Source organism: Doryrhamphus excisus, chromosome 14 (assembly GCF_030265055.1).
Source record: "Doryrhamphus excisus isolate RoL2022-K1 chromosome 14, RoL_Dexc_1.0, whole genome shotgun sequence".
Taxonomy (NCBI): domain Eukaryota; kingdom Metazoa; phylum Chordata; class Actinopteri; order Syngnathiformes; family Syngnathidae; genus Doryrhamphus; species Doryrhamphus excisus.
Window position 1 is genome coordinate 2,902,952 of NC_080479.1, and position 24,372 is coordinate 2,927,323.

General features: G+C 49.2%; 12 non-coding genes across 12 annotated transcripts; 7 read left to right on the top strand and 5 right to left on the bottom strand.

The window, feature by feature from the left end:
- Positions 1-649: 649 nt before the first annotated feature.
- trnat-agu (transfer RNA threonine (anticodon AGU)) lies at positions 650-723 on the bottom strand. The gene has a single exon. It is a non-coding gene; the product is annotated as a tRNA-Thr (tRNA).
- A 341-nt stretch (positions 724-1,064) lies between these two features.
- Positions 1,065-1,135, bottom strand: trnag-gcc (transfer RNA glycine (anticodon GCC)). Its single transcript has one exon. It is a non-coding gene; the product is annotated as a tRNA-Gly (tRNA).
- A 1,010-nt stretch (positions 1,136-2,145) lies between these two features.
- Positions 2,146-2,309, top strand: LOC131102503 (U1 spliceosomal RNA). Its single transcript, XR_009119476.1, has one exon. It is a non-coding gene; the product is annotated as a U1 spliceosomal RNA (small nuclear RNA).
- Positions 2,310-3,626: 1,317 nt separating this feature from the next.
- On the top strand, positions 3,627-3,704 carry trnav-uac (transfer RNA valine (anticodon UAC)). Its single transcript has one exon. It is a non-coding gene; the product is annotated as a tRNA-Val (tRNA).
- A 371-nt stretch (positions 3,705-4,075) lies between these two features.
- On the top strand, positions 4,076-4,149 carry trnat-cgu (transfer RNA threonine (anticodon CGU)). The gene has a single exon. It is a non-coding gene; the product is annotated as a tRNA-Thr (tRNA).
- Positions 4,150-4,532: 383 nt separating this feature from the next.
- On the top strand, positions 4,533-4,604 carry trnae-cuc (transfer RNA glutamic acid (anticodon CUC)). The gene has a single exon. It is a non-coding gene; the product is annotated as a tRNA-Glu (tRNA).
- Positions 4,605-5,683: 1,079 nt separating this feature from the next.
- Positions 5,684-5,847, top strand: LOC131102502 (U1 spliceosomal RNA). Its single transcript, XR_009119475.1, has one exon. It is a non-coding gene; the product is annotated as a U1 spliceosomal RNA (small nuclear RNA).
- Positions 5,848-7,819: 1,972 nt separating this feature from the next.
- Positions 7,820-7,893, bottom strand: trnat-ugu (transfer RNA threonine (anticodon UGU)). Its single transcript has one exon. It is a non-coding gene; the product is annotated as a tRNA-Thr (tRNA).
- Positions 7,894-11,091: 3,198 nt separating this feature from the next.
- Positions 11,092-11,173, top strand: trnas-gcu (transfer RNA serine (anticodon GCU)). The gene has a single exon. It is a non-coding gene; the product is annotated as a tRNA-Ser (tRNA).
- A 313-nt stretch (positions 11,174-11,486) lies between these two features.
- trnak-cuu (transfer RNA lysine (anticodon CUU)) lies at positions 11,487-11,559 on the bottom strand. The gene has a single exon. It is a non-coding gene; the product is annotated as a tRNA-Lys (tRNA).
- A 1,286-nt stretch (positions 11,560-12,845) lies between these two features.
- Positions 12,846-12,916, bottom strand: trnag-gcc (transfer RNA glycine (anticodon GCC)). Its single transcript has one exon. It is a non-coding gene; the product is annotated as a tRNA-Gly (tRNA).
- Positions 12,917-23,681: 10,765 nt separating this feature from the next.
- On the top strand, positions 23,682-23,840 carry LOC131102439 (U1 spliceosomal RNA). The gene has a single exon (XR_009119435.1). It is a non-coding gene; the product is annotated as a U1 spliceosomal RNA (small nuclear RNA).
- Positions 23,841-24,372: the final 532 nt, after the last annotated feature.

Sequence of the window (24,372 nt, forward strand, 5' to 3'; positions counted from 1 at the left end):
CAACGGCAGCAAAATAAATGAACATTTTTTTTATTATTCATAGCTTGTGATTAGTATTCATTTTTTATTTCTGAGAGTGCTTTTGAGTGTGGCATGGCAACCTGATAAATAAATATTCTTTGTTACATTGCATTGATTTTGTGTTTTATTTCAAGCACTGGTATCAATATAAGCCTGATAGTAATCATATAGGGATTAATTGGAAAAAAAATATATTGTGGAGAAGAAAATGGTGACTTGACTGATTTTTAGACGGGATTCGGACACCTGACTTCATTTCTCCGAAGTCTCTCTGCTTGTCTGACATCTGTCTCGCATCCTGATTGGCTGGCAGCAAATGTCAACAACACCCACGCGGCCCGCGCTTGGCAAGTGAGAATTCTACCACTGAACCACCAATGCCACGTGGGGACACACTGTAAGAGAAAAAAAATTCAACTGTCAAGTGGATGAGCCTCTGCAAAGTGGTGCTGAATGACAACACATCACAATGTCATACTCTTTGGATTCAAGCACCTTCTGGCGTAATGAGATCCACAACAATCATGTCAGCTGTGGATGCAACGTCAATTCGTTCTTGAAGGGCAAGTGACAAAAAGAAGTACATGGTTCACAAATCAGCTGCCAAAGTTTCACTGACCAAGCACCCAGGCACTGCTGGGATTTGAACCCAGGATCACCTGTTTACTAGACAGGCACTTTGACCAGCTTAGCCACAGTGCCGGCAGTGCATCTGGCACCAACACAAAAACAGTTCGCCAATGGGGAAAAATGTTCATACAAGGGAGGGAGTCCAAAGTCCAACAAATGTGTGAATTGAGAGTCCCTGGGTGGGCTCGAACCACCAACCTCTCAGTTAACAGCCAAACGTGCTGACCAATTGCGCGACAGGGAGTACAACAGCATGACTGCAGTCAGGTTTCACTAAGTGCTGTCCACCTTAACTCTCGGGTGGTCCGGTCTGTTACGTTTCAGGTGTCATTCGAATACTGCCCTTTCGCAGGAAAAGAGCCTTTGTACTTTTTCAACATGAGCTCTAAAGAAAGGTACAAGCTGAGATATACTGCATTGGCCGGGAATCGGACCCGGGCCTCCCGCTTGGCAAGCGAGAATTCTACCACTGAACCACCAATGCCACATCGGGAAACACTGTCGGAGAACAAATTAAATTGTCGAGTGGATGTGCCGCTGCAAAGTGGCGCTGAATGACAAAACATCACAATCACAACACACGCACGGGATGCCAGGGGAGGCCGAGTACTAACAGAGCTGAGCGAGAGGGCATAAGAAAAAAAATTGTGACCTTGTGGTGGTTACCCGACAGCACCAAGGATATGGCGCACGTCTGATGCGGAATGCATGCCAGGTGATGTTCATCTAGCGAGCGGACATTCTTGTGGGGGACAAGCTCAACAGTAGGAATGTTGAGAGAACTGACCAGTCCGCTATCAATGAAGTTCTCGTCCGCCCCAGAGTCAATTAATGCTGTGGTAGGAGAAGCTTCCCCCGCCCAGGATATCGTACCTTCCACCTGAAGTCGGCCCGCCAAAGCGGATGACGCAGCCGGTGTGGTTGGAGCGGGCAGTGCCAGCAGCTGGGGAATATCCCTGGTGGAGGAAGAGCGTTGGCGTGCTGGGCGAACTGGACAGCGGGAAATTGTGTGTAGGACTCCCACAGTACAGGCACAGCCACAGGCGTGGACGGTGACTCCTCTCCACTGACGAAAGGCGACTGGCTCCCAGTTGCATGGGGACGACACTCCCGACGTCATCAGACGGCGCTCCGTGTCACGGCTGGTGTGTGTTGCTTTTTGTTGTTTTCTTGCCTGAAAGGACTTCTCGCTCGACCCAATTTTACTCTTGGCGAAACACTGATTTTTTTTCGCTAGACGTGGACAATATGTACACGAATATCGATACCAAGAGGGGCCTAGAAGCTGTCAAATACATATTTGATGAATACCCTGACAGGACAAGACCCCAGAAACAACTTTTACAATTATTGGAAATTAACCTCACTGGAAATGATTTTGAATTGTTGAATTGTTTGAATTGTTTGAATTGCTTGTTGTAGGCGACCTGATGAGACCACCACTCAGCATGTGACATGTGCGAGAGACTAGTCCGGGCGGGACCGGTGCAACTCATACTTACCTGCCAGGGGAGATACCATGATCAAGAAGGTGGTTCACCCAGGGCGAGGCTCAGCCATTGCACATGGGTTGAGCTGACCTCTGCGAATTCCCCAAATGCGGGAATCTCGACTGCTTAATTTGTGGTAGTGGGGGACTGCGTTCGCGCTCTCCCCTTATCCCGTGTTTAAAACAAGAGGCAGGCACAGCACCGCGCCGAGCTCCTTGGCTTGCGAGTGCAGCCAGACCGAGCAAGAAACGACCAGCCCAGCACTACCAATGCTTGCTGGAAAGGTCTGCCCGTGCACGGAAGACAACCAACCAGCCGTGAGGCCGATCTTCTCTCAGTCAGGAAACCTCAATGAGAAACGGCGAATTTGAAGCAGCAAGAATGAGCAATCCGCACCTCTGAGTAGGAGTTCATGGTTCTCACCTAAAAAAGGATAGCTTATAGCCGTAATCGTGTTGTTGTTTGTATTCTGTGTTTTGTCTGAGTCACGGCTGGTGTGTGTTGCTTTTTGTTGTTTTCTTGCCTGAAAGGACTTCTCGCTCGACCCAATTTTACTCTTGGCGAAACACTGATAATCCAGAACATAGCCTTAAACTGCAGGTGCATTAGTTGGAGGGCTCGTGGCCACCTGGTCACCTGAACAGGGACTTGAATCCCGGACACTCAGATCAAAAGTTTATTGTTCAGGTGATTGGCTCAACCTTTGTCTTGTCTGACCATTAACTCTTTTTGTCCAGAAGATATTAGGCTTGTCCATGTGGGCAGTTTAAGACCTCCGTCGATCTTGGAGGTGGCAATTTCGGGACAGGGGCTTCTTCATCTCTGCAAGGTCAAGTACAGTATGCCAGAAGATTTTGCCTTGTGAGTTGTCCTCATTCATCAAGCGCCTGGATAGCTCAGTTGGTAGAGCATCAGACTTTTAGTCTTATTGTCCAGGGTTCAAGTCCCTGTTCAGGCGGAGAAGTGTAGACCCCACATTACCAGCATGGGGACATACCAACCCAAGATGAGAACACCCTGGGCCAGGTACACAGCAACACATGTGGCAGAAACACAGCTTCACCCTGGCCCCTCTTTTAGCCTCTACTGAAAAAGCGGAACACCACCTTTGCAGCTGAATCGCTCAGTCGGGCGAGTGCGAGAATTAAGATTTAAAGGTCCGTGGTTCAAGCCTGGGTTTGAGCACAATCCCTGTTTACGTTGCGACTTTGCCAATAGTTTGACAATGCTTATTGGCAGGCTGAAAGGACCTTAACTTCATTCATCAAAGGGCCACCCCTCCAGACAACGTTAGACAACAAGCCAAACCTGTCAAGCCGTGATTGTGATTTCATGTTTTGTTGAAGAAAAGCCCATAATTTGTGGAACAATTTTCCCTACAAGGGAGAAACATTTGTCGATTTGGACAATTGTCAATATGCCCCCACTTTGGACACATCATCTTGTGTCATTGTTTGGCAACTGCTTCACCAGTCCCCTTAAAGGGCTCACCCTTCATAGTGTAGTGGTTAGCACGTTTGCCTTACATGCAAAAGGTCCCTAGTTGGAATCTGGGTGGAAGCAAGGCCGTTCAATTCCTTCTTTCACAAAAAAATCAAGGTGACAAATGGGAAAAAGGATATGTGCTTGATCCCTGAAGGTGTGTACACGGGCATCTGTCCCCAGTTTGGACACACAATCCATATTTCCCGGATGACTGATCGGGTGCGTCACTGGCCTGCACGAAGGGGCTTATAGGAAGGAGGTGGCCGCTGTGGTGTCGTTGCATGCAAACAACATCCTCATCCTTGACACAGCGAAGACCAAGGAGGAGAATAATCGTGGATTCGGTCCGCTTACACTGGCAGGATTTCACCAGTCCTGTTGAAAGCCTGGCCACTGGTGTGGTTTCCGTCATGCAGTGGTTCGCCTAACACTGAAGACACTCCTTTGCCGGCGCTGTGGCTTAGTTGGTCAAAGTTCCTGTCTCGTAAACAGGAGGTCCTGGGTTCAAATCCCAGCAGTGCCTTGCATATGTGTTTCAGCGACTCCATTTTTTTCTCTCCAACATTTCAAGTAAATGTTTTGAATCAGACGTCATGTTCTGTTGAAGAAATATCCATCATTTCTGATGTCATATGTAGCATAAATGTCATATGTACTACAATGCTCTCGACAAAGGCAAAAACATTGTGCATTTGGACATTTGCGGGGCTAAGAAAACAGACCACATTAGCAAAACAAAAGAGGTTCGGGTCTAACATTTAAGGGAAGCGCTCTACTATCTGAGGTAATTCCCCTGCTGCTGCAATGTTGGCAGAGAAGGTCCAGTCACAGAACTATTTTGGTTCCTTTGCTGGAGTACGTCAAAGTGACACTGTCTCTGCCTTGCTGAGTGCAGACATAAAGCAGTCCCTGGTGGTCTAGTGGCTAGGATTCGGCGCTCTCACCGCCGCGGCCCGGGTTCGATTCCCGGTCAGGGAATTGACATTTGGGTAGGTTTTTACTGGAGCTAGGATTTGTCTTCGGCCTCAGTCGAATGGTTGGGGTCATCTTGAAGCACAAACCGTTGTCATCCTGAAGCGACTGACAACAGAAATATAAACAAAACATGGACACACAATGGACAACACAATAAGACAAGGTCCTCGACTGAGAATGCTGTCAGGACTGGGTTTAGGGTGAGACAGAGCATTTGTCGGATGCTCAGGGATAGATCCTTGTTAGAATAAAATGTAGATAGAATGAATATAGCATCAGTTATCACCCTTATATCCATTTGCTTAGACAATAGAAAGAGTGTTTGAATGTGCTGAAGAAGAAATGTTCCTGTGACCCTGATCAGAGACCCCCAGCAACCCCCAGGTCCTGGAGGTGCCTGGATGCGCCAACCGCAACCCTGCAGATGTTCACGTTAATCCTGCAAGAACGTGTCAAGATAAGAACTCATAAAACAATAAAAGTAATTCCTCTCACATACACACACATACACATAGAGAAACAAATACAGCTCGTGCAACTGCCACCCCTAGAGTTGCATGACCATGTAGTAGGGACCCCCGAAAGAGAATAAATAAAGAGGAGTTTGAACTCAGTGGAGCGGCATGTCACTGGGTATGTGGTTTCACTCTCATCGCTGCGAGTAACTTTGAATATTGTTGTCTGTCTCTTCTGTATTTCTGCATTTAAGTGTTTTTACAAGTGTCACAGGAGTTTGAACCTGACAACCCACTGACTCACAACGACCTTGCACATCTACACGTGTCAGGGTTCAACATATTGGCCTCTCATGTTACATGGTGTGACTAGGGACGTGGAGTCAGTACTTCAGTCTCCGCATTGAACGTCTGCAGCAACTGCCCTAAGCCACTTGCTGCCGCTGCCTTAGCTCAGAATGAAGTCACAAGAGTGCCATACAGACTGACTCCTTGAGATAACCAGAGTCCTGTCTCTGAATTTGGACACAGGTCAAGTGGCTGGGCTTGTTGTGGGCGACCTGATGAGACCACCACTCAGCATGTGACATGTGCGAGAGACTAGTCCGGGCGGGACCGGTGCAACTCATACTTACCTGCCAGGGGAGATACCATGATCAAGAAGGTGGTTCACCCAGGGCGAGGCTCAGCCATTGCACATGGGTTGAGCTGACCTCTGCGAATTCCCCAAATGCGGGAATCTCGACTGCATAATTTGTGGTAGTGGGGGACTGCGTTCGCGCTCCCCCCTTATCCCGTGTTTAAAACAAGAGGCAGGTGCAGCACCGCGCCGAGCTCCTTGGCTTGCGAGTGCAGCCAGACCGAGCAAGAAACGACCAGCCCAGCACTACCAATGCTTGCTGGAAAGGTCTGCGCGTGCACGGGAGACAACCAACCAGCCGTGAGGCCGATCTGCTCTCAGTCAGGAAACCTCAATGAGAAACGGCAACAAGACAGAGAAAGGGGCATCGGCAACCATTTCGATTGATCTGAGTCTAAAGTTCAAGGTTTGCTCGCAGGCAAATTTGAAGCAGCGAGAATGAGCAATCCGCACCTCTGAGTAGGAGTTCATGGTTCTCACCTAAAAAAGGATTGCTTATAGTCGTAATCGTGTTGTTGTTTGTATTCTGTGTTTTGTCTGAGTCACGGCTGGTGTGTGTTGCTTTTTGCTGTTTTCTTGCCTGAAAGGACTTCTCGCTCAGCCAAAGCAAAGCCAGGTAAAAACGTAATCATTTGTCCCTTTGTTGGAATAGTTGCATCTTGTGCCTGTAGTGACACTGCCTGCAGAGATGGTTATTTCACCACCACCACCTGCTCATACCCCGTTGGAGCAGCAGCAACCACCTCCTGTGCCAAAAAACTCAAACAAAAACCATGTCTGTGCTGTGGCCAACCAAAATCAAAACATCAAGTGGATGGGACATCAACCACGACGTTCATCAACAAGGCCCTGTCAGATAATCTTATTGCTGCAGAAGGTCTGACAGACCCTAAGATGCCATTTAAAGATTTCAGTCAAACAGACTTCTTCCAGCGAGAGGTGGATGAGACAAGAAAGAGGGTGGAGGAAAAACAGCAGAAGAAGAGAAAGAGGGAGGAATCTCCTCCACCCCCTGTCCGAAAGTGCCTCTGCAGGATGCAGCTGAAGCAGGGCCGGAAAAGCCCCCGCATCCACACTGGCTTCAGAGAAGTACATCTACTGTCCTGCCAAAGTGTTCTCCATCTATAGAGAGCACAGGATGGAAAAAGAGATGAGCTGGAGGGAGTTCCAGGCCTCTCCTTTCTATGAAAAGGAGAAACAAAGGCGGCAAAATAAGTGAACAATGTGTATATTCATTATTCATAACTGCTTACATGTAGATTTTTTTATTATTATTGAGAGGGTTCTTGAGTGTGGCAACCTGATAAATAAATATTCTTTGTGACATTGCATTGATTTTGTATTTTATTTCAAGCACTGGTATCAATATAAGCCTGATAGGAATAATTTGTAATTATATAGGGATTAATTGGAAAAAAATAATATTGTGGAGAAGAAAACTGTGACTTGACTGCTGGCTTAGACGGGATTCAAATACCTGACTTCATTTCTCCAAAGTCTCTCTGCTTGTCTGACATCTGTCTCGCATCCTGATTGGCTGGCAGCAAATGTCAACAACACAAGCGCGGCCCGTCCAACGCTCTGACCAATTGCACAGAGACTACATCAGCATCAATGCAGTAAGGTTTCAATAAGTTTCTACTTCTGACAGAAATGTGCAAATACTCAAGTGCTGTCCACCTTAACTGTCAGGTGGTCCATTCTCTTACTTTTCAGGTGTCATTCTGAGTTCTGCCCTTTCGCAGGAAAAAGAGCCTTTGTACTTTTTCACATGAACTCTAAAGAAAGGTACAAGCTGAGATCCACTGCATTGGCTGGGAATTGGACCCGAGCCTCCCGCTTGGCAAGCGAGAATTCTACCACTGAACCACCAATGCCACATGGGGTTGCACTGTCGGAGAAAAAAATTAAACTGTCAAGTGGATGAGCCTCCGCAAAGTGGCGCTGAATGACAAAACATCACAATGTCATACTCTTTGGCTTCAAGCACCTTCTGGCGTAATGGGATCCACAACAATCATGTCAGCTGTGGATGCACCATTGACTCGTTTTTGAAGGGCAAGTGAGGAAAAGAGGTACGTGGGTCAGAAATCAGCTGCCAAAGTTTCACGGACTAAGCAGCCAGGCACTGCTGGGATTTGAACCCAGGATCTCCTGTTTACAAGACAGGCACTTTGACCAGCTAAGCCACAGCGCCAGCCAAGCAAGTCACCCTGGCAATGCTGCCTTTACTCTTCTAGACATTAACGGCTCCAACATTGAGACGACGCCATTTGTCGTGTGTCATTCGGTCAGCAGGGGGAGAATCCCGTATATTTGGCACCAATACAAAGGGTTTACCAATTGGGAAGAATGCAAGGGCTCTCCAAAAGAGGCTCTCCAACACAAGTGTCACACAAGGGTCTAGAAATGGTCCCTGGGACTGACACAAATAACTAGGCTGTTAATCTGGACTAACTGTTAGAATAAAATGTAAATTCAATTATTATAGTGTTAAGTTATCACCCTTATATCTGTTTGCTTAGACAATAGACAATAGTCTTGAGTGTTTTAAAGCAGGAACATTCCAAGACGCTGACCAGCAACTCCCAGCACCACTAATCTTGCAGGTGCCTGGGAATGCCAGCAGTGGCCTTGAAGATGTTCCTGTTCATCATGCAAAATGGGCCAAGATAAGAACACATGTACAAAAAGTAATTATTCTCACATACACACACACACATAGACAACAAGTACAGCTCGTGCAACTGCTTGCTTCCGTCAGGATGGCCGAGCAGTCGAAGGCGCTGCATTCAGGTTGCAGTATCAAATGAGGCGTGGGTTTGAGTCCCACTTCTGACAGCTTCTTGCATCTTGAAGTGGCGTCACCCTTCATTCTAAAGTGGCCGAGGCTGCTCCTCCTGGGCAGTAAACCAGGGGTGCTTTTCAACATGACTGCTGCTGAAAAGTATACAAAGCAGACCTATTGCATCCTGGGGTCTTGCGTTTCTCCAGAAAACAGTCTTTGTTCTTCAACATGACCTCTGATAAAAAGTATGAAAACCAGAGTCATGGAAATACCAGTAGAGGACTGCTGGAATTAGAACCAAGGAGCCCCTCTTTGCTTGGCATGTAATTTGACCAACTAAAGCATAGTGCCTGCGAAGCATGCAAACTTGACAATGATGCCTTTAGTAAAAAAGGAAATCCTGTGCATCTGGCACCGACACAAAAACAGTTCACCAATGGGGAAAAATGTTCATTCAAGGGAGGGAGCCCAAAGCCAAACACATGTGTCAATTGAGCGTCCCTGGGTGGGCTCTAACCACCAACCTCTCAGTTAACAGCCGAACGCGCTGACCAATTGCTCCATAGAGACTACATCCGCGTTACTGCAGTAAGGTTTCAGTAAGTTTCCACTTCTGACAGAAATTTGCAAATACTCAAGTGCTGTCCACCTTAACTCTCAGGTGGTCCGGTCTGTTACTTTTCAGGTGTCATTCTGAGTTCTGCCCTTTGGCAGGAAAAGAGCCTTTGTCCTTTTTCAACATGAGCTCTAGGTAAAAGCTTAGATATACTGTATTGGCCGGGGATCAGACCCGGGCCTCCCGCTTGGCAAGCGAGAATTCTACCACTGAACCACCAATGCCTGCCTGAGGTGCCTACCTTTTAACTGGAACTGGAAAGGCTTGTGTAGCCCCGCACACAAACCAAGTGTCTTCCTCACATGCACACCCAATGTGGGTCTCAAACCCAGGACCCTGAGAGTAAGAGTCTCATGCTCTACCCACTGAGCTAACCAAGCCTTTTTCTGCTGTAGATATAATTTTTTGTTTTTCTTTTTTATCGATGTGGCCATCTTGATGTTTGATCAATTCCACAGACAACCTTGTTTCAGAAGGAGCGAGAGGAGCTTTATTCGTCCCTCAGTGGGAAAATTTGCAAGTTCCCGCAAGTTCCGCAACAGCAGGGGGAGTATCTCAGTATGTTTACAGACCATGGACTCCTCCTAAATTTAGATACATAGCCTTATCCATGCCAAAACCACACAACAACCTTGACCAAATCCTGACTGACATAACTGACTTGGTACATAATCACCGTCTCAACGGAACTGAATTAGCCCAACTGTTGACATTGACCACAGGCTCCAAGTATGGTGCTTTTTGTACGGCCATTTAGCCAATTTGGCCAAAGGGGAATTCAGAACACGCTTGTGGCCCATTGCCATTTTTATGGTACCTGGCGACTTCAACCAGTGAACTCCATCCATTTTCTGCCCCGCTTATCGTCATCAACGGACTCTATTCCCCACCCGTTACCAGCATGGGGACATTCCAAAACAAGATGAGAACACACTGGACCAGGTACACAGCAACATAGTACGTGGCACAGACACAGCTTCACCCTACCCCCACTTTTAGCCCAGACTGAAAATGCAGAGAAACACCTTTGCAGCTGAAATTGCTTATTTGGGAGAGCGTTGGACTGACTATCTAAAGGTCCCTGGTTCAAGCCCAGTTTTCAGCACAATCGCTGTTTACATCGTGAGTTGGCAAATAGTTTGTAAAGGGGTGACTTTGTTCTCTTGATTTCATCAACATCGATCACGACAACACAGCCAATGACATATTAAGACCAGACAAGTGCAGTTGGGAGGTGACATACAGAATCCTGATGCATATCATGTTACAATCAGACACAAACTGGATGTAGGACCCGACCTTGAGTTCGCGCAAATGTTCACAGCATTAGGTCTGCAAAGTGTTCAGCTGATGCACATTTACTGGAAAGGAAAATGGGCTTTTGTCACGGTAGCCATGCCGACACGAGCTAAAATGTTTCTCCCGCCAGGACAACACCCACATGAAATTCAAGCTTTGCTCGCAGACGAAAAAGAACCAGCTGGAATGAGCAATCTGCACCTCCAAGTCTGAGTTTATGGTTCTTGCCCAAAAAAGCATAGCTCACAGCCGTAATTGTATAGTGGTTCCTACTCTGTGTTGTGGCCACATCAACCCCGGCCGATTCAGGGTCATGGCAGGTGTGTGTTGCTTTTGTAATTGTATTGTCTGAAAAGACAAGATTGTCTGTCCACTTGAAGTGTGGTGATGTAAGAGTACACTAGTTTTGACCACACCTGTTATTTTAGTAAACATTATTAGCATGCAATGAATCAAAGTATAAGGTACGATGTCGGAGATCAAGAACGCTTTTGTTGGCAAAAAAAAAAAGCCATAACATATCATTTCGACAATACGGGTATCAAACCCGCTATTTCTTGCATGTAGAGCAAGAACTCTAGCCTTTGAGTTAAATCCCCCCGCTGCACAGGAAGGCTGCCACAATTTCTGCAACACCAAAACGCTAATTAAGATGTGTCATTTTGAGTCAACAAGACCATGTCCACAAAGGAGATGAGGTGACCGAGAGGTTAAGGTGATGGACTGCTAATCCATTGTGTTCTGCACGCATGGGTTCGAATCCCATCCTCATCGGACTATACTAATGCACCAGTTTTGACACCACCTGTGTTTTTAGGAAACATCATTAGAATGCAATTAATCCAAGCATCCGGTACGATGTGGGAGATTGAGAATGCTTTTTTGGCAAGAAAAAGGCATAATATACCATTTGGAGAATGCAGGCATCGATTCCACTTCATCTCACATGCGAAGTGAGCGCTCTACCATTTGTGGTCCTACAAGAATGGGATTTGTTTTTGTGTACTTCGAATGAAATGTTTTCCGCATGTTGCAGAATTTTCCACAGGAAAGAAATCTTTAAGATGTATCACCAAAAGAGCTGAACCACCCAATGTGGGGCTCGAACCCACGACCCTGAGATTAAGAGTCTCATGCTCTCCCGACTGAGCTAACCGGGCATTTTTCTGCCACGATATCACTTTTTAATTTTTTTGAATTGATGTGGTCTTCTTGATGTTTGATCAATTCCACACCCAACCTAGTTTCTCGGGGAACAAAGGAGCAAGAGGTTCAGTCATAGCTGAGAACTTTGGAAGTGTAGTCATCTTAACCCTCCTGTTATGTTCATTTGCCAGGAACAGCCATGATGTTCCCGGGTCAGTTTGCATGTTTATTTATCTGAAAGATGTCCAACACCAAAAAAATCCCCACAAGCATTGTTAGTTATTCACGACTAACTCCATTACTAACTATTCTATCAATGTTTAGAGCAATGGTGTACCTTACCTCTCACAGGTAGTGGTTTAATTAATTTTAATTAATTAATTGAACGAATCAGAGGCATCATGACCAGTCTGCATCAAAACATTATCTGAAATCCTGTGGCAGAATTCTGGCATTGATTCTTAATTCAGTTGCCATCCCTGATAGATGGTAAAGGTAATCATGCCCGCGTGGCAGGCGAGTCTCTTTGCTTGTCTGACGTCTGTGTCGCATCCTGATTGGCTGGCAGCAAATGTCAACAACACGCGCGCGGCCCCCGCTTGGCAAGTGAGAATTCTACCACTGAACCACCAATGCCACGTGGGGACACACTGTAAGAGAAAAAAAATTCAACTGTCAAGTGGATGAGCCTCTGCAAAGTGGCGCTGAATGACAACACATCAAAAATGTCATACTCTTTGGATTCAAGCACCTTCTGGCGTAATGGGATCCACAACAATCACGTCAGCTGTGGATGCAACGTCAATTCGTTCTTGAAGGGCAAGTGACAAAAAGAAGTACATGGTTCACAAATCAGCTGCCAAAGTTTCACTGACCAAGCACCCAGGCACTGCTGGGATTTGAACCCAGGATCTCCTGTTTACTAGACATGCACTTTGACCAGCTTAGCCACAGTGCCAGCAGTGCATCTGGCACCAACACAAAAACAGTTCGCCAATGGGGAAAAATGTTCATACAAGGGAGGGAGTCCAAAGTCCAACAAATGTGTGAATTGAGAGTCCCTGGGTGGGCTCGAACCACCAACCTCTCAGTTAACAGCCAAACGGGCTGACCAATTGCGCGACAGAGACTACAACAGCATGACTGCAGTCAGGTTTCACTAAGTGCTGTCCACCTTAACTCTCCGGTGGTCCGGTCTGTTACGTTTCAGGTGTCATTCTGAATACTGCCCTTTAGCAGGAAAAGAGCCTTTGTACTTTTTCAACATGAGCTCTAAAGAAAGGTACAAGCTGAGATATACTGCATTGGCCGGGAATCGGACCCGGGCCTCCCGCTTGGCAAGCGAGAATTCTACCACTGAACCACCAATGCCACATTGGGAAACACTGTCGGAGAACAAATTAAATTGTCGAGTGGATGTGCCTCTGCAAAGTGGCGCTGAATGACGCACGTGATGCCAGGGGAGGCCGAGTACTAACAGAGCTGAGCGAGAGGGCATAAGAAAAAAAATTGTGACCTTGTGGTGGTTACCCGGCAGCACCAAGGATGTGGCGCACGTCTGATGCGTAATGCATGCCAGGTGATGTTCATCTAGCGAGCGGACATTCTTGTGGGGGACAAGCTCAACAGTAGGAATGTTGAGAGAACTGACCAGTCCGCTATCAATGAAGTTCTCGTCCGCCCCAGAGTCAATTAATGCTGTGGTAGGAGAAGCTTCCCCCGCCCAGGATATCGTACCTTCCACTAGAAGTCGGCCCACCAAAGCGGATGACGCAGCCGGTGTGGTTGGAGCGGGCAGTGCCAGCAGCTGGGGAATATCCCTGGTGGAGGAAGAGCGTTGGCGTGCTGGGCGAACTGGACAGCGGGAAATTGTGTGTAGGACTCCCACAGTACAGGCACAGCCACAGGCGTTGACGGTGACTCCTCTCCACTGACGAAAGGCGACTGGCTCCCAGTTGCATGGGGACGACACTCCCGACGTCATCAGACGGCGCTCCGTGTTTTGTCTGAGTCACGGCTGGTGTGTGTTGCTTTTTGTTGTTTTCTTGCCTGAAAGGACTTCTCGCTCGACCCAATTTTACTCTTGGCGAAACACTGATAATCCAGAACATAGACTTAAACTGCAGGTGCATTAGTTGGAGGGCTCGTGGCCACCTGGTCACCTGAACAGGGACTTGAATCCCGGACACTCAGATCAAAAGTTTAATGTTCAGGTGATTGGCTCAACCTTTGTCCAGAAGATATTAGGCTTGTCCATGTGGTCAGTTTAAGACCTCTGTCGATCTTGGAGGTGGCCATTTCGGGACAGGGGCTTCTTCATCTCTGCAAGGTCAAGTACAGTATGCCAGAAGATTTTGCCTTGTGAGTTGTCCTCATTCATCAAGGCCCTGGATAGCTCAGTTGGTAGGGCATCAGACTTTTAATCTGATTGTCCAGGGTTCAAGTCCCGGTTCACGGTGGAGAAGAGTCAACCCCACATTACCAGCATGGGGACATACCAACCCAAGATGAGAACACACTGGGCCAGGTACACAGCAACACATGTGGCAGAAACACAGCTTCACCCTGGCCCCTCTTTTAGCCTCTACTGAAAAAGTGGAACACCACCTTTGCAGCTGAAATCGCTCAGTTGGGCGAGTGCGAGAATTAAGATTTAAAGGTCCGTGGTTCAGGATTTGGAAGCGTTCAGCCAAATCATGCGGGCAAGACGCGAAAAGATGAACATTTCCAGGGCCGAGGCCAAAGCTTTAAAAGAATTAGGAACAAACAGACAAATCGTAATCAAACCAGCAGATAAAGAGAGCGCGGTGGTGATTTTGGGACGAGAACAGTACACCCAAGAGGTTTATCGACAGCTGAACGATCAAAGATATAGAAAACTACAAAATCCAATTGTTCGGCAGACAATGCCAATGGTACGAGAGATCGTGTATAAATTGTATTATAAAAAGTTCATCCTAACCATCAGAAATAAGTTCAGACAATGGTCCGGCGTTCGTGCAAAAAGTAGGGTTAGCCTAACCCTAACCCAAACCCAAACCATATTGTACAACAACTGCGAATAAAACAAAGGTTCGGGTTTGTCTATCATCCCCAGTCCCAGGGAATGGTAGAACGAGTAAATGGGACACTCAAAGCCAAGCTCAATAAAATCTGTGCTAGCGCAAAGTTAAATTGTGCGGATGCACTAACAATTGCATTAATGAGCTATCGCATGCAAACTAACAGAATTACACATCTAACACCGCATGAGATGCTTACGGGTCGACCCATGCCAGCACTGCATTTGAGAGGGCCTTATAAAGGGCCCCCACTTGAGCAGTTGCAAAATGAATTGACTATATAAAATATGTTAACTGCCATACATGGAGCTATCTATGTGCAGGGTAAAAAACAGGGTTCCTGAGTCGACAAAGGTGACTTGGTGGTGCCAGGCAACCAGGTGTACATCAAAGTGTACAGGCGAAAGTGGCACGAGCCAAGACGATTGGGACCCTATAAGGTGGTTGAGCAGCCTTACCTATTTCCCAATCCGGACGATCGTGAGGATGATGGCACTGACTCAGAGGACTCGATGAGCCATGAGGTATGACTGTTGCTATGATTGGCAAGGGAGCCGGACCTTGAGCTGAACATCACCATCTTTAAGTCACTATGCGAGTCCTCTCCACGAACTATGCTGATATTGCTTGAGAAACCGCCATGCCATGGACAGGACTGATCTAGAAGGGCAAGGGACTTGACGGGACTGAACAACAATGCACTCACTTACAGTTAATAAGTGTGGGTAATACCAGTCAATCAGTAGTAACACGTGTACTGGTTCAGTTGTTCAGCACTACTTACTATGTTAGGAGTATATCAGTCACTCACTATTCCAGTTGCCTTATACAGTACTTTAGAGCATTAAGGACTTTACACGCTCACTATAGACACAAAGGTGTGTTTTGTTTAGATTTGTTTTGCAGTTAGATTCCATTTATATATTAAAGGGTGTAGTGGATATGTTATTTATGTAACTCATAAATTGCAATAGTCACCAGACACTCAAATAGTAAGCATAGGGTCAGAGTTAGGAAGGGAATGTTCCAGCGAAGTTGGCGCCAACCAAGGGAACCCGCCGACTGAACCATTCCGGAGGACCGCCCTCCTCCTACATGTGATGTGGCAAGTCACCACCTCATCTCGACGAAAGGAGCCCCTCATTACAAAGGGTCCCTCCAGATGACATCGTGCTGACCATCGGCGGGTGGTCGAAGAAAGGGACTGAAGATGGCCAACACCATTTGTACAGAGGCACAATAATCCTCTGGGCGGTGAAAATGTGAGCAGAAACATTGCTCTTAACCAATTCTGCTCTCGCCCTGGGCCTTGAATCCCAGACCACAACACTTCCCCTTCCCCAGGCCCATGTTCCAGGAGGGCAGCGAGATCCCCTTGAATGTCATATGTGAATTCTTTTCGGAAATGGTAACGTGCCAAGGGGCCAAGACTGGACCAAGAGACATTATTTGTTGTTTTGGGAGTTTGGTACCCCCATATGGGGGGAATATATTGTAAAATGACTACTCTTTTGCACATTGCATATGACTTTTCTTCTTGGTAAACTCTAGTTGAACTTAAGAGGGCTACGTGACTTGGGGAGGCCAACCTGACCTGATTGTTACACAAGATGTTTTCGGATGTTTGGAGTCCAAGATGTTCTGCCAAAATACTTAGGTCCAGTCAGGAGGCATGACCAGATAGGGACTGAATTCTGGAAATCCACGTCATCGTTATTGTTCATGAGGTCTATATAAGTGCTGTATTAAATAAACAAAGGACCCTTTCCCGACAACTGCAGACGTGGTTCGTGTTGCATTACTTGCCAACAAGAGGAACCCGACGAGTACGGGGACCAGCTGTCCCTGCACCTGGACCTGATGGCGCGAGGGGAAGTGGTTTCCCCCATGGACCCGGCCCCCTCCCCGGCAACAGAGGCCCTCTGCCGTTGGGAGTCAGAGAACTTACTTGACGACACCCCACTGCTGACTTCCACGCCGCCAACGAAATCACCTGTGGAAAAAGAAGGCCAATGGGAAGAGCTGCTGGCGGACATCAGTTTCGACAGCTCCATGTCCGGCTCAATTGGCGGGAGCCAAAAGCAACTGGTCCAGCGACATTGGAACACCACCAGGAAAATGGTCGACCGGAAACTTACCGTGTGGAAGAAATTTGTCATCCTGGGAGATTCTAACGTGTCCCGGTTCCCACCACATGACTTCCCAGATCTGCAGGTTGACAGCTTTCCGCGGGGCCACCTTTAGGAGTAGCCGAGGCGCTACTCGCCAAGGCAGTCATTCACACCAAGGTGGAAAAACTGGTGTTGTCCTTCGGGATCAACAGTAGAACTCAGAAATTCAAAGAGACCACCTCCAGGCAGTTGCAGGCCCTTTGGAAAGAGGCCAAGCGGGTCTTCCTGGAGGCGGCAGTTTTCATCCCATTAGTTAACCACTCACCATACTAATGCCTACTGAGGACCCTCAATGAGTGTATTGAGGATAGACTACCATCCATCCCGCTTCTGCAGGACAATCTGTTCCACACAGACCCAGACTGCATACCCAGACCACGTCCACTGCTGAAGCAATGCTCAGGCATTGGACACGATTTTTAAACTTGTAGGCCCCCAAAGGACAAAGTCCCTGGGGGGTCCCAAGTTTCACTAAATTGCCAAAATGTTAAAGTGTTATCCCCCAGTTTCAATCCATCCGGAGCACAATTATCCCTGTTATCCAAAGGCCTACCTTTTATACCTACTCAATCAGAAAACAAGAATTATAAATTGGAAAAACACAAAAGACTACTTTGGGATGTGCAAGAATATCATAGACGGCTTAGACTTATTGAATTTTTCGGTAGAGAAGAAGAAGAAAAAAGCGCATAGCCAAAGTTCCATCCCCCCTCGATTTGCCCCCCTCCCCCCCTTTTAACACAATCTCCCCCGCCCTACACACCCTAATTAGAAAAGATAGGGAACTAGCCGAACAAAAACCTGAGGAAAAGGATAACCTAACCAAAAGGGAAAGAGCCGCACTAAAGGAATTGAATAGGGATAGCTCCATAGTTATCAAACCGGTGGACAAGGGATCATCTATAGTAATTCTTAGCAGAGAACAGTACGTCTGGGAAGGACAAAGACAATCAGGGGACCCCACTTATAAAAAACTTACACAACCCATGTATACACAAACGATACCCCTAGTTCGAAAAATCATCAAAGAACTCATCTATCAAAAATCCATCAAAACCCGAGACTTGGAATCCCCCACACCACATCCCCCGGGTAGACCAATTGTATCAGATTGTGGTAGTGAAACATATGGTACGGCTATATTTATTGACTTCTATCTTAACCCACTCTCCAACAAACATTTGGCTTATGTGAAAGATACCTACAATTTTGTCGAGTTTGTCACGCTCCACCTGAACTATGATTCGGTAGCTTTGGGTGGTATAGTCCTTGTTCCTTGTTTGTATTGCTTACTAATTCTGTTGTCCCTTTTAGATTTCTCCACTCCCACCTTGGGAGGAGCCACAGGACGTGCCACAGCTGTTCCTCATTCCATTTCCCCCATTTATACCCACCTGTGGCGACTGGAGGGTACTCGGCTATTGTTCTGGTCTCCACGCCATATGCTCTCGCGTCTGACCTTCTGGTTACATGACTATCCCGGGTGCCCTCCAGTCGACGTGGACTACTCCTGCTGCACGCCCTGTGGCCCCCTCGATCCCTGTTAGTACTTTGATTTCCTGGTTTTTACCCGCGGCATCTTTTCGTTCCTTTTACATGCCGTTGTCCTTGGTTACCCCCTCGTTGTCACGTAAGCCAATTAAAAGACTTGAAGTGCAACTGAACACGGTGTCCTCTGCATCCTGGGATCCGAACCCGGTTCCTATCGCCAACTCGTCACAGAATAGCCGAGTCAGGTATGGATCCCGCAGAGGACGACGGGGTGCGACAAGCCCTCAGAGCCCACGGCCAGCGAATAAGCCATCACGAGCAAACCCTTAACGAGCTAACCACACTCGTTAGGGAGCTACACGCGCAGCTGTCAAGCAGGCCCGCTACCTCCACGCCAGATCCTCTTCCACATGCCGCCGGAAGCGCAGCTGGCGCGTTGTCTCCCAACTACTTCCCCCGGGAGCCCAGTATCCCCCACCCCATGAGGTACGAAGGGGATTTCGGACAATGCCGGTTGTTCATCCACCAGTGCTCCCTCATTTTTGCACAACAGCCTCACACATATGCCACGGAAGCAGCCAAGGTGGAGTACATGCTCAGCTTGCTAGCGGGACGTGCGGCAAGCTGGGCGATGTCGGTGTGTGAGGTGAAACCAGAACTGTGCGCCAGCCTACCTCTGTTCATCGCGGAACTCCGGAGCGTATTTGACCATCCGGTGAGAGAGAGAGAGGCAGGCAGCCGCCTCCTCGTGATTCGGCAGGACGGCGCGTCAGTGGCCGACCACTCAATCTCCTTCCGTATCCTGGCGGCAGAGAGCGGCTGGAATGACAAGGCGCTGCGAAGCGCGTACCGGGCGAGCCTCAGCCAACGTGTGCAGGATGAGTTGGCCGCTCGGGATGAGACGCAGACGCTAGAGGAGCTAATCTCGCTATCCATTAGCCTTGACAGCCGGCTGCGGGAGCGCACCGCGCAGCGGAGGGCGGAGCCTCTCATACCAACACGCCGGCTCCAACCTCCACCTCCCGGGGCTCTTCCGGCTCCGCTCCTTCCTCCCTCCTCTAGTGGCGGAGCGCCGTCTGACGACGTCAGGGGCGTCGTCCCCATGCAGCTGGGAGCCAGCCGCCTTTCGTCGGCGGAGAGGAGTCGCCGTCTACGCCTGCGGCTGTGCCTGTACTGCAAGAGCCCCACACATATGATTTCCCGCTGCCCGGTACGCCCATCACGTCAACGCTCATCCTCCACCGGGGATATTCCCCAGCTGCTGGCACTCCCCGCTCCTACCACACCGGCGATGTCATCCTCCCTGGTGGGTCGACTTCAGGTCGAAGGTACGATATCCTGGGCGGGGGGAGCTTCTCCCATCACTGCATTAATTGACTCCGGGGCAGATGAGAACTTCATCGATAGCGGACTGGTCAGTCCTCTTAAAATTCCCACAGTCGAACGTGTCCACCACAAGAATGTCCGCTCGCTTGATGGGCGCTACCTGGCTTGTATTACGCATCAGACATGCACCTTATCCTTACTACTGTCGGGTAACCACCAAGAGGTCACTAAATTTTTTCTTATGCCCTCTCGCTCAGCGCCGTTAGTACTTGGGCTCCCCTGGCTTCGCCAGCACGGTCCTAACTTTGATTGGAAGACTTTAACTATTTCCAACTGGAGCGCATATTGTCACAGCCGTTGTCTTCGTGCCGCCTTACCCCCCGCGCCCCCTGTCGGCTTAACCACCATTGACCGCCCTGACCTGTCCCTGGTTCCGGGGGAGTATCATTCCATTAGTGACGTGTTCCGCAAAGACCGGGCCATGACCCTTCCGCTTCACCGTCCCTATGACTGCGCCATTGATTTGCTTCCCGGGTCACCACTCCCCGCATCACGCTTGTACAATATCTCTCAACCCGAACACCGTGCTCTCGAGGAGTACATCTCCACCTCCCTCGCTGCCGGTCACATCCGACCATCATCTTCCCCCCTCGCGGCAGGGTTCTTCTTTGTCAAAAAGAAAGACGGCTCCCTACGCCCCTGCATCGACTTTCGTGCTCTTAATAAAATCACGGTCAGGAATCAATATCCCCTTCCCCTTCTCTATTCTGCTTTTACTTCCCTGCACGAGGCCGCCGTGTTTACTAAGCTCGATCTACGTAGCGCCTATCACCTGGTGCGTGTCCGAGAGGGCGATGAGTGGAAAACGGCCTTTAATACGCCACTCGGGCATTTCGAATACCTTGTGATGCCCTTCGGCCTTACTAACGCCCCTGCCGTCTTCCAATGCCTGATAAATGATATCTTGCGGGACATGATTGGTCGTTTCGTGTTCGTTTACCTGGACGATATTTTAATTTTTTCCCCCTCCGTTTCGGTACACCGCCAGCAGGTCCGACTAGTCCTCCAGAGACTCCTGGAGAACAGACTATTTGTCAAACCCCAGAAGTGTACGTTTCATGCTTCCTCTGTGTCTTTCCTGGGGTTTATAGTGGAGAAAGGCCAACTCGGACCCGACCCTGCCAAGGTTCAGGCAGTGGTTGACTGGCCTACTCCTACGTCAAGAAAGGTGTTGCAGAGGTTCCTGGGGTTCGCCAACTTTTACCGTCGTTTTATTCGGAACTTCAGTAAGGTGGCAGAACCCTTGAATAAGCTTACTTCATCCAAGGTACCCTTTGTGTGGTCTCCTGAGGCTACAAAGGCCTTCCAGCGCCTCAAATCCCTGTTTACGTCCGCTCCCGTACTGGTACATCCTAACCCCTCTCTCCCTTTTTTTGTTGAGGTCGACGCTTCCGACTCTGAGGTCGGGGCCGTGCTCTCCCAGCGCTCCACCACCGATCAGAAACTGCACCCCTGTGCCTTCCTCTCCCGTCGTCTATCTCCGGCCGAGAGTAATTATGACATTGGGAATCGGGAGCTCCTGGCGGTGGTACTGGCCTTACAAGAATGGAGGCATTGGCTGGAGGGCGCCACTCACCCCTTTACCATCTACACGGACCATCGGAATCTGGCCTACATCCGCTCTGCCCACCGCCTGAACCCCCGGCAGGCAAGGTGGGCCCTCTTCCTTACCAGGTTTGACTTCTGCATCACCTTTCGCCCGGGGTCACTCAATGGGAAGCCTGATGCCCTGTCCAGGATGTTTGCGCCCGCAGTTGAGGACTCCCTCCCAGAGACCATCCTGCCACAGTCCCGAATCATAGGGGCCCTGCGATGGGAGGTAGAGAGGCGCGTGGCAGAGGCGGCCAAGGACTCACCCACCCCAGCTGGATGCCCCCCCAACCGCTTGTTCGTCCCGGCGGCACTCCGTCCCGAGGTGCTGGTGTGGGCTCACGCCTCTAAAATCGCCTGCCACCCCGGGGCTCGACGGACCGCCTTCCTCCTGGCTCAGCGGTTCTGGTGGCCTACCCTTCATGCTGACACCAGGAGCTTTGTCGCAGCCTGCTCCGTCTGCGCCAGGAATAAATCTTCTCATCAGCCTCCTGCTGGATTGCTACGACCCCTTCCAGTCCCGTCCCGGCCCTGGACCCATATCGCTTTGGACTTTGTTACCGGATTACCCCCATCTAGTGGCTTTACCGTTATTCTGACCATTGTGGACAGATTTTCCAAATTGACACACTTCGTCCCCCTCCGCAAGCTCCCCTCCTCAATGGAGACGGCCAAACTCTTGGTCCTGCATGTGGTCCGCCTGCACGGGATCCCACAGGACATAGTGTCTGACAGGGGCCCTCAATTTTCTTCAGCCACTTGGAGGGCTTTCTGTAAGTCCCTGGGGGCCCGACCCAGCCTGTCATCAGGCTACCACTCGCAGTCCAACGGACAATCCGAGCGTGCTAACCAGGACTTGGGGGCAGCCTTGAGATGTGTTTGTCACCAGCGTCCGTCTTCCTGGTCCACCTACCTCCCTTGGGTAGAGTACGCCCACAATACCCTGGTCTGCTCCGCGACAGGCCTCTCGCCATTCCATGTTGTTCATGGCTTTCAACCCCCCATCTTTTCCTCCCAGGAACCCGAGTGCACAGTCCCCTCCTTGGCTGCCTTCCTCCGTCGGGCTCACCGGGTTTGGCGCAACACCAGGGTCGCCCTCTCGCGTACCGCCAGGCGCAACCAGAGGCTGGCCAACCGCCACCGCAAACCAGCCCCGAACTACAAACCTGGCCAGAAGGTATGGCTGGCATCCCGCAACATCTCCCTGGCAGGCGAATCTAGGAAACTGTCCCCTCGATTCATTGGGCCATACGAGATTAAACACATGATCAATCCTGTGACCACACACCTTATACTTCCAGCATCTATCAAACGCCACCCTGTATTCCATGTGTCCCAACTCAAGCCGGTGGCTTCATCCGCCCTGAATCCCCCCCCTGCATCACCACCTCCCGCACGGCAGGTTGACGGCCACCCTGCGTTCACAGTAAGGTCCATCCTGGATGCAAGACGCCGAGGCAGGGGAACGCAGTTTCTGATCGACTGGGAGGGCTACGGTCCCGAGGACCGATCATGGATCCCGAGATCACTTATTATTGACAAAACCCTCATATCCGATTTCTATCGCAGGTTCCCCAACAAGCCTGGAGCTCCGCCAGGTGGCGTCCATTGATGGAGGGGGGGAATACTGTCATGCTCCACCTGAACTATGATTCGGTAGCTTGGGTGGTATAGTCTTGTTCCTTGTTTATATTGCTTACTAATTCTGTTGTCCCTTTTAGATTTCTCCACTCCCACCTTGGGAGGAGCCACAGGACGTGCCACAGCTGTTCCTCATTCCATTTCCCCCATTTATACCCACCTGTGGCGACTGGAGGGTACTCGGCTATTGTTCTGGTCTCCACGCCATATGCTCTCGCGTCTGACCTTCTGGTTACATGACTATCCCGGGTGCCCTCCAGTCGACGTGGACTACTCCTGCTGCACGCCCTGTGGCCCCCTCGATCCCTGTTAGTACTTTGATTTCCTGGTTTTTACCCGCGGCATCTTTTCGTTCCTTTTACATGCCGTTGTCCTTGGTTACCCCCTCGTTGTCACGTAAGCCAATTAAAAGACTTGAAGTGCAACTGAACACGGTGTCCTCTGCATCCTGGGATCCGAACCCGGTTCCTATCGCCAACTCGTCACAGAGTTAGTCCAAAAAAATTAAATTGCCGGCCCAGGCCTTCTTTTTTTCGCTAGACGTGGACAATATGTACACGAATATCGATACCAAGAGGGGCCTAGAAGCTATAATACATATTTGATGAATACCCTGACAGGACAAGACCCCAGAAACAACTTTTACAATTATTGGAAATTAACCTCACTGGAAATGATTTTGAATTTAACTCAGAGTACGTCCAGTGGCTGGGCTTGTTGTGGGCGACCTGATGAGACCACCACTCAGCATGTGGCATGTGCGAGAGACTAGTCCGGGCGGGACCGGTGCAACTCATACTTACCTGGCAGGGGAGATACCATGATCAAGAAGGTGGTTCACCCAGGGTCGAGCCATTGCACATGGGTTGAGCTGACCTCTGCGAATTCCCCAAACGTGGGAATCTCGACTGCATGATTTGTGGTAGTGGGGGACTGTGTTCGCGCTCTCCCCTTATCCTGTGTTTAAAACAAGAGGCAGGTGCAGCACCGCGCTGAGCTCCTTGGCTTGCGAGTGCAGCCAGACCAAGCAAGAAACGACCAGCCCAGCACTACCAATGCTTGCTGAAAATGTCTGCCCGTCCGCGGGAGACAACCAACCAGCCATGAGGCCGATCTGCTCTCAGTCAGGAAACCTCAATGAGAAACGGCGACAAGACAGAGAAAGGGGCGTCGGCAACCATTTCGATTGATCTGAGTCTAAAGTTCAAGGTTTGCTCGCAGGCAAATTTGAAGCAGCGAGAATGAGCAATCCGCACCTCTGAGTAGGAGTTCATGGTTCTCACCTAAAAAAGGATAGCTTATAGCCGTAATTGTGTTGTTGTTTGTATTCTGTGTTTTGTCTGAGTCACGGCTGGTGTGTGTTTCTTTTTGTTGTTTTCTTGCCTGAAAGGACTTCTCGCTCGACCCAATTTTACTCTTGGCGAAACACTGATAATCCAGAACATAGCCTTAAACTGCAGGTGCATTAGTTGGAGGGCTCGTGGCC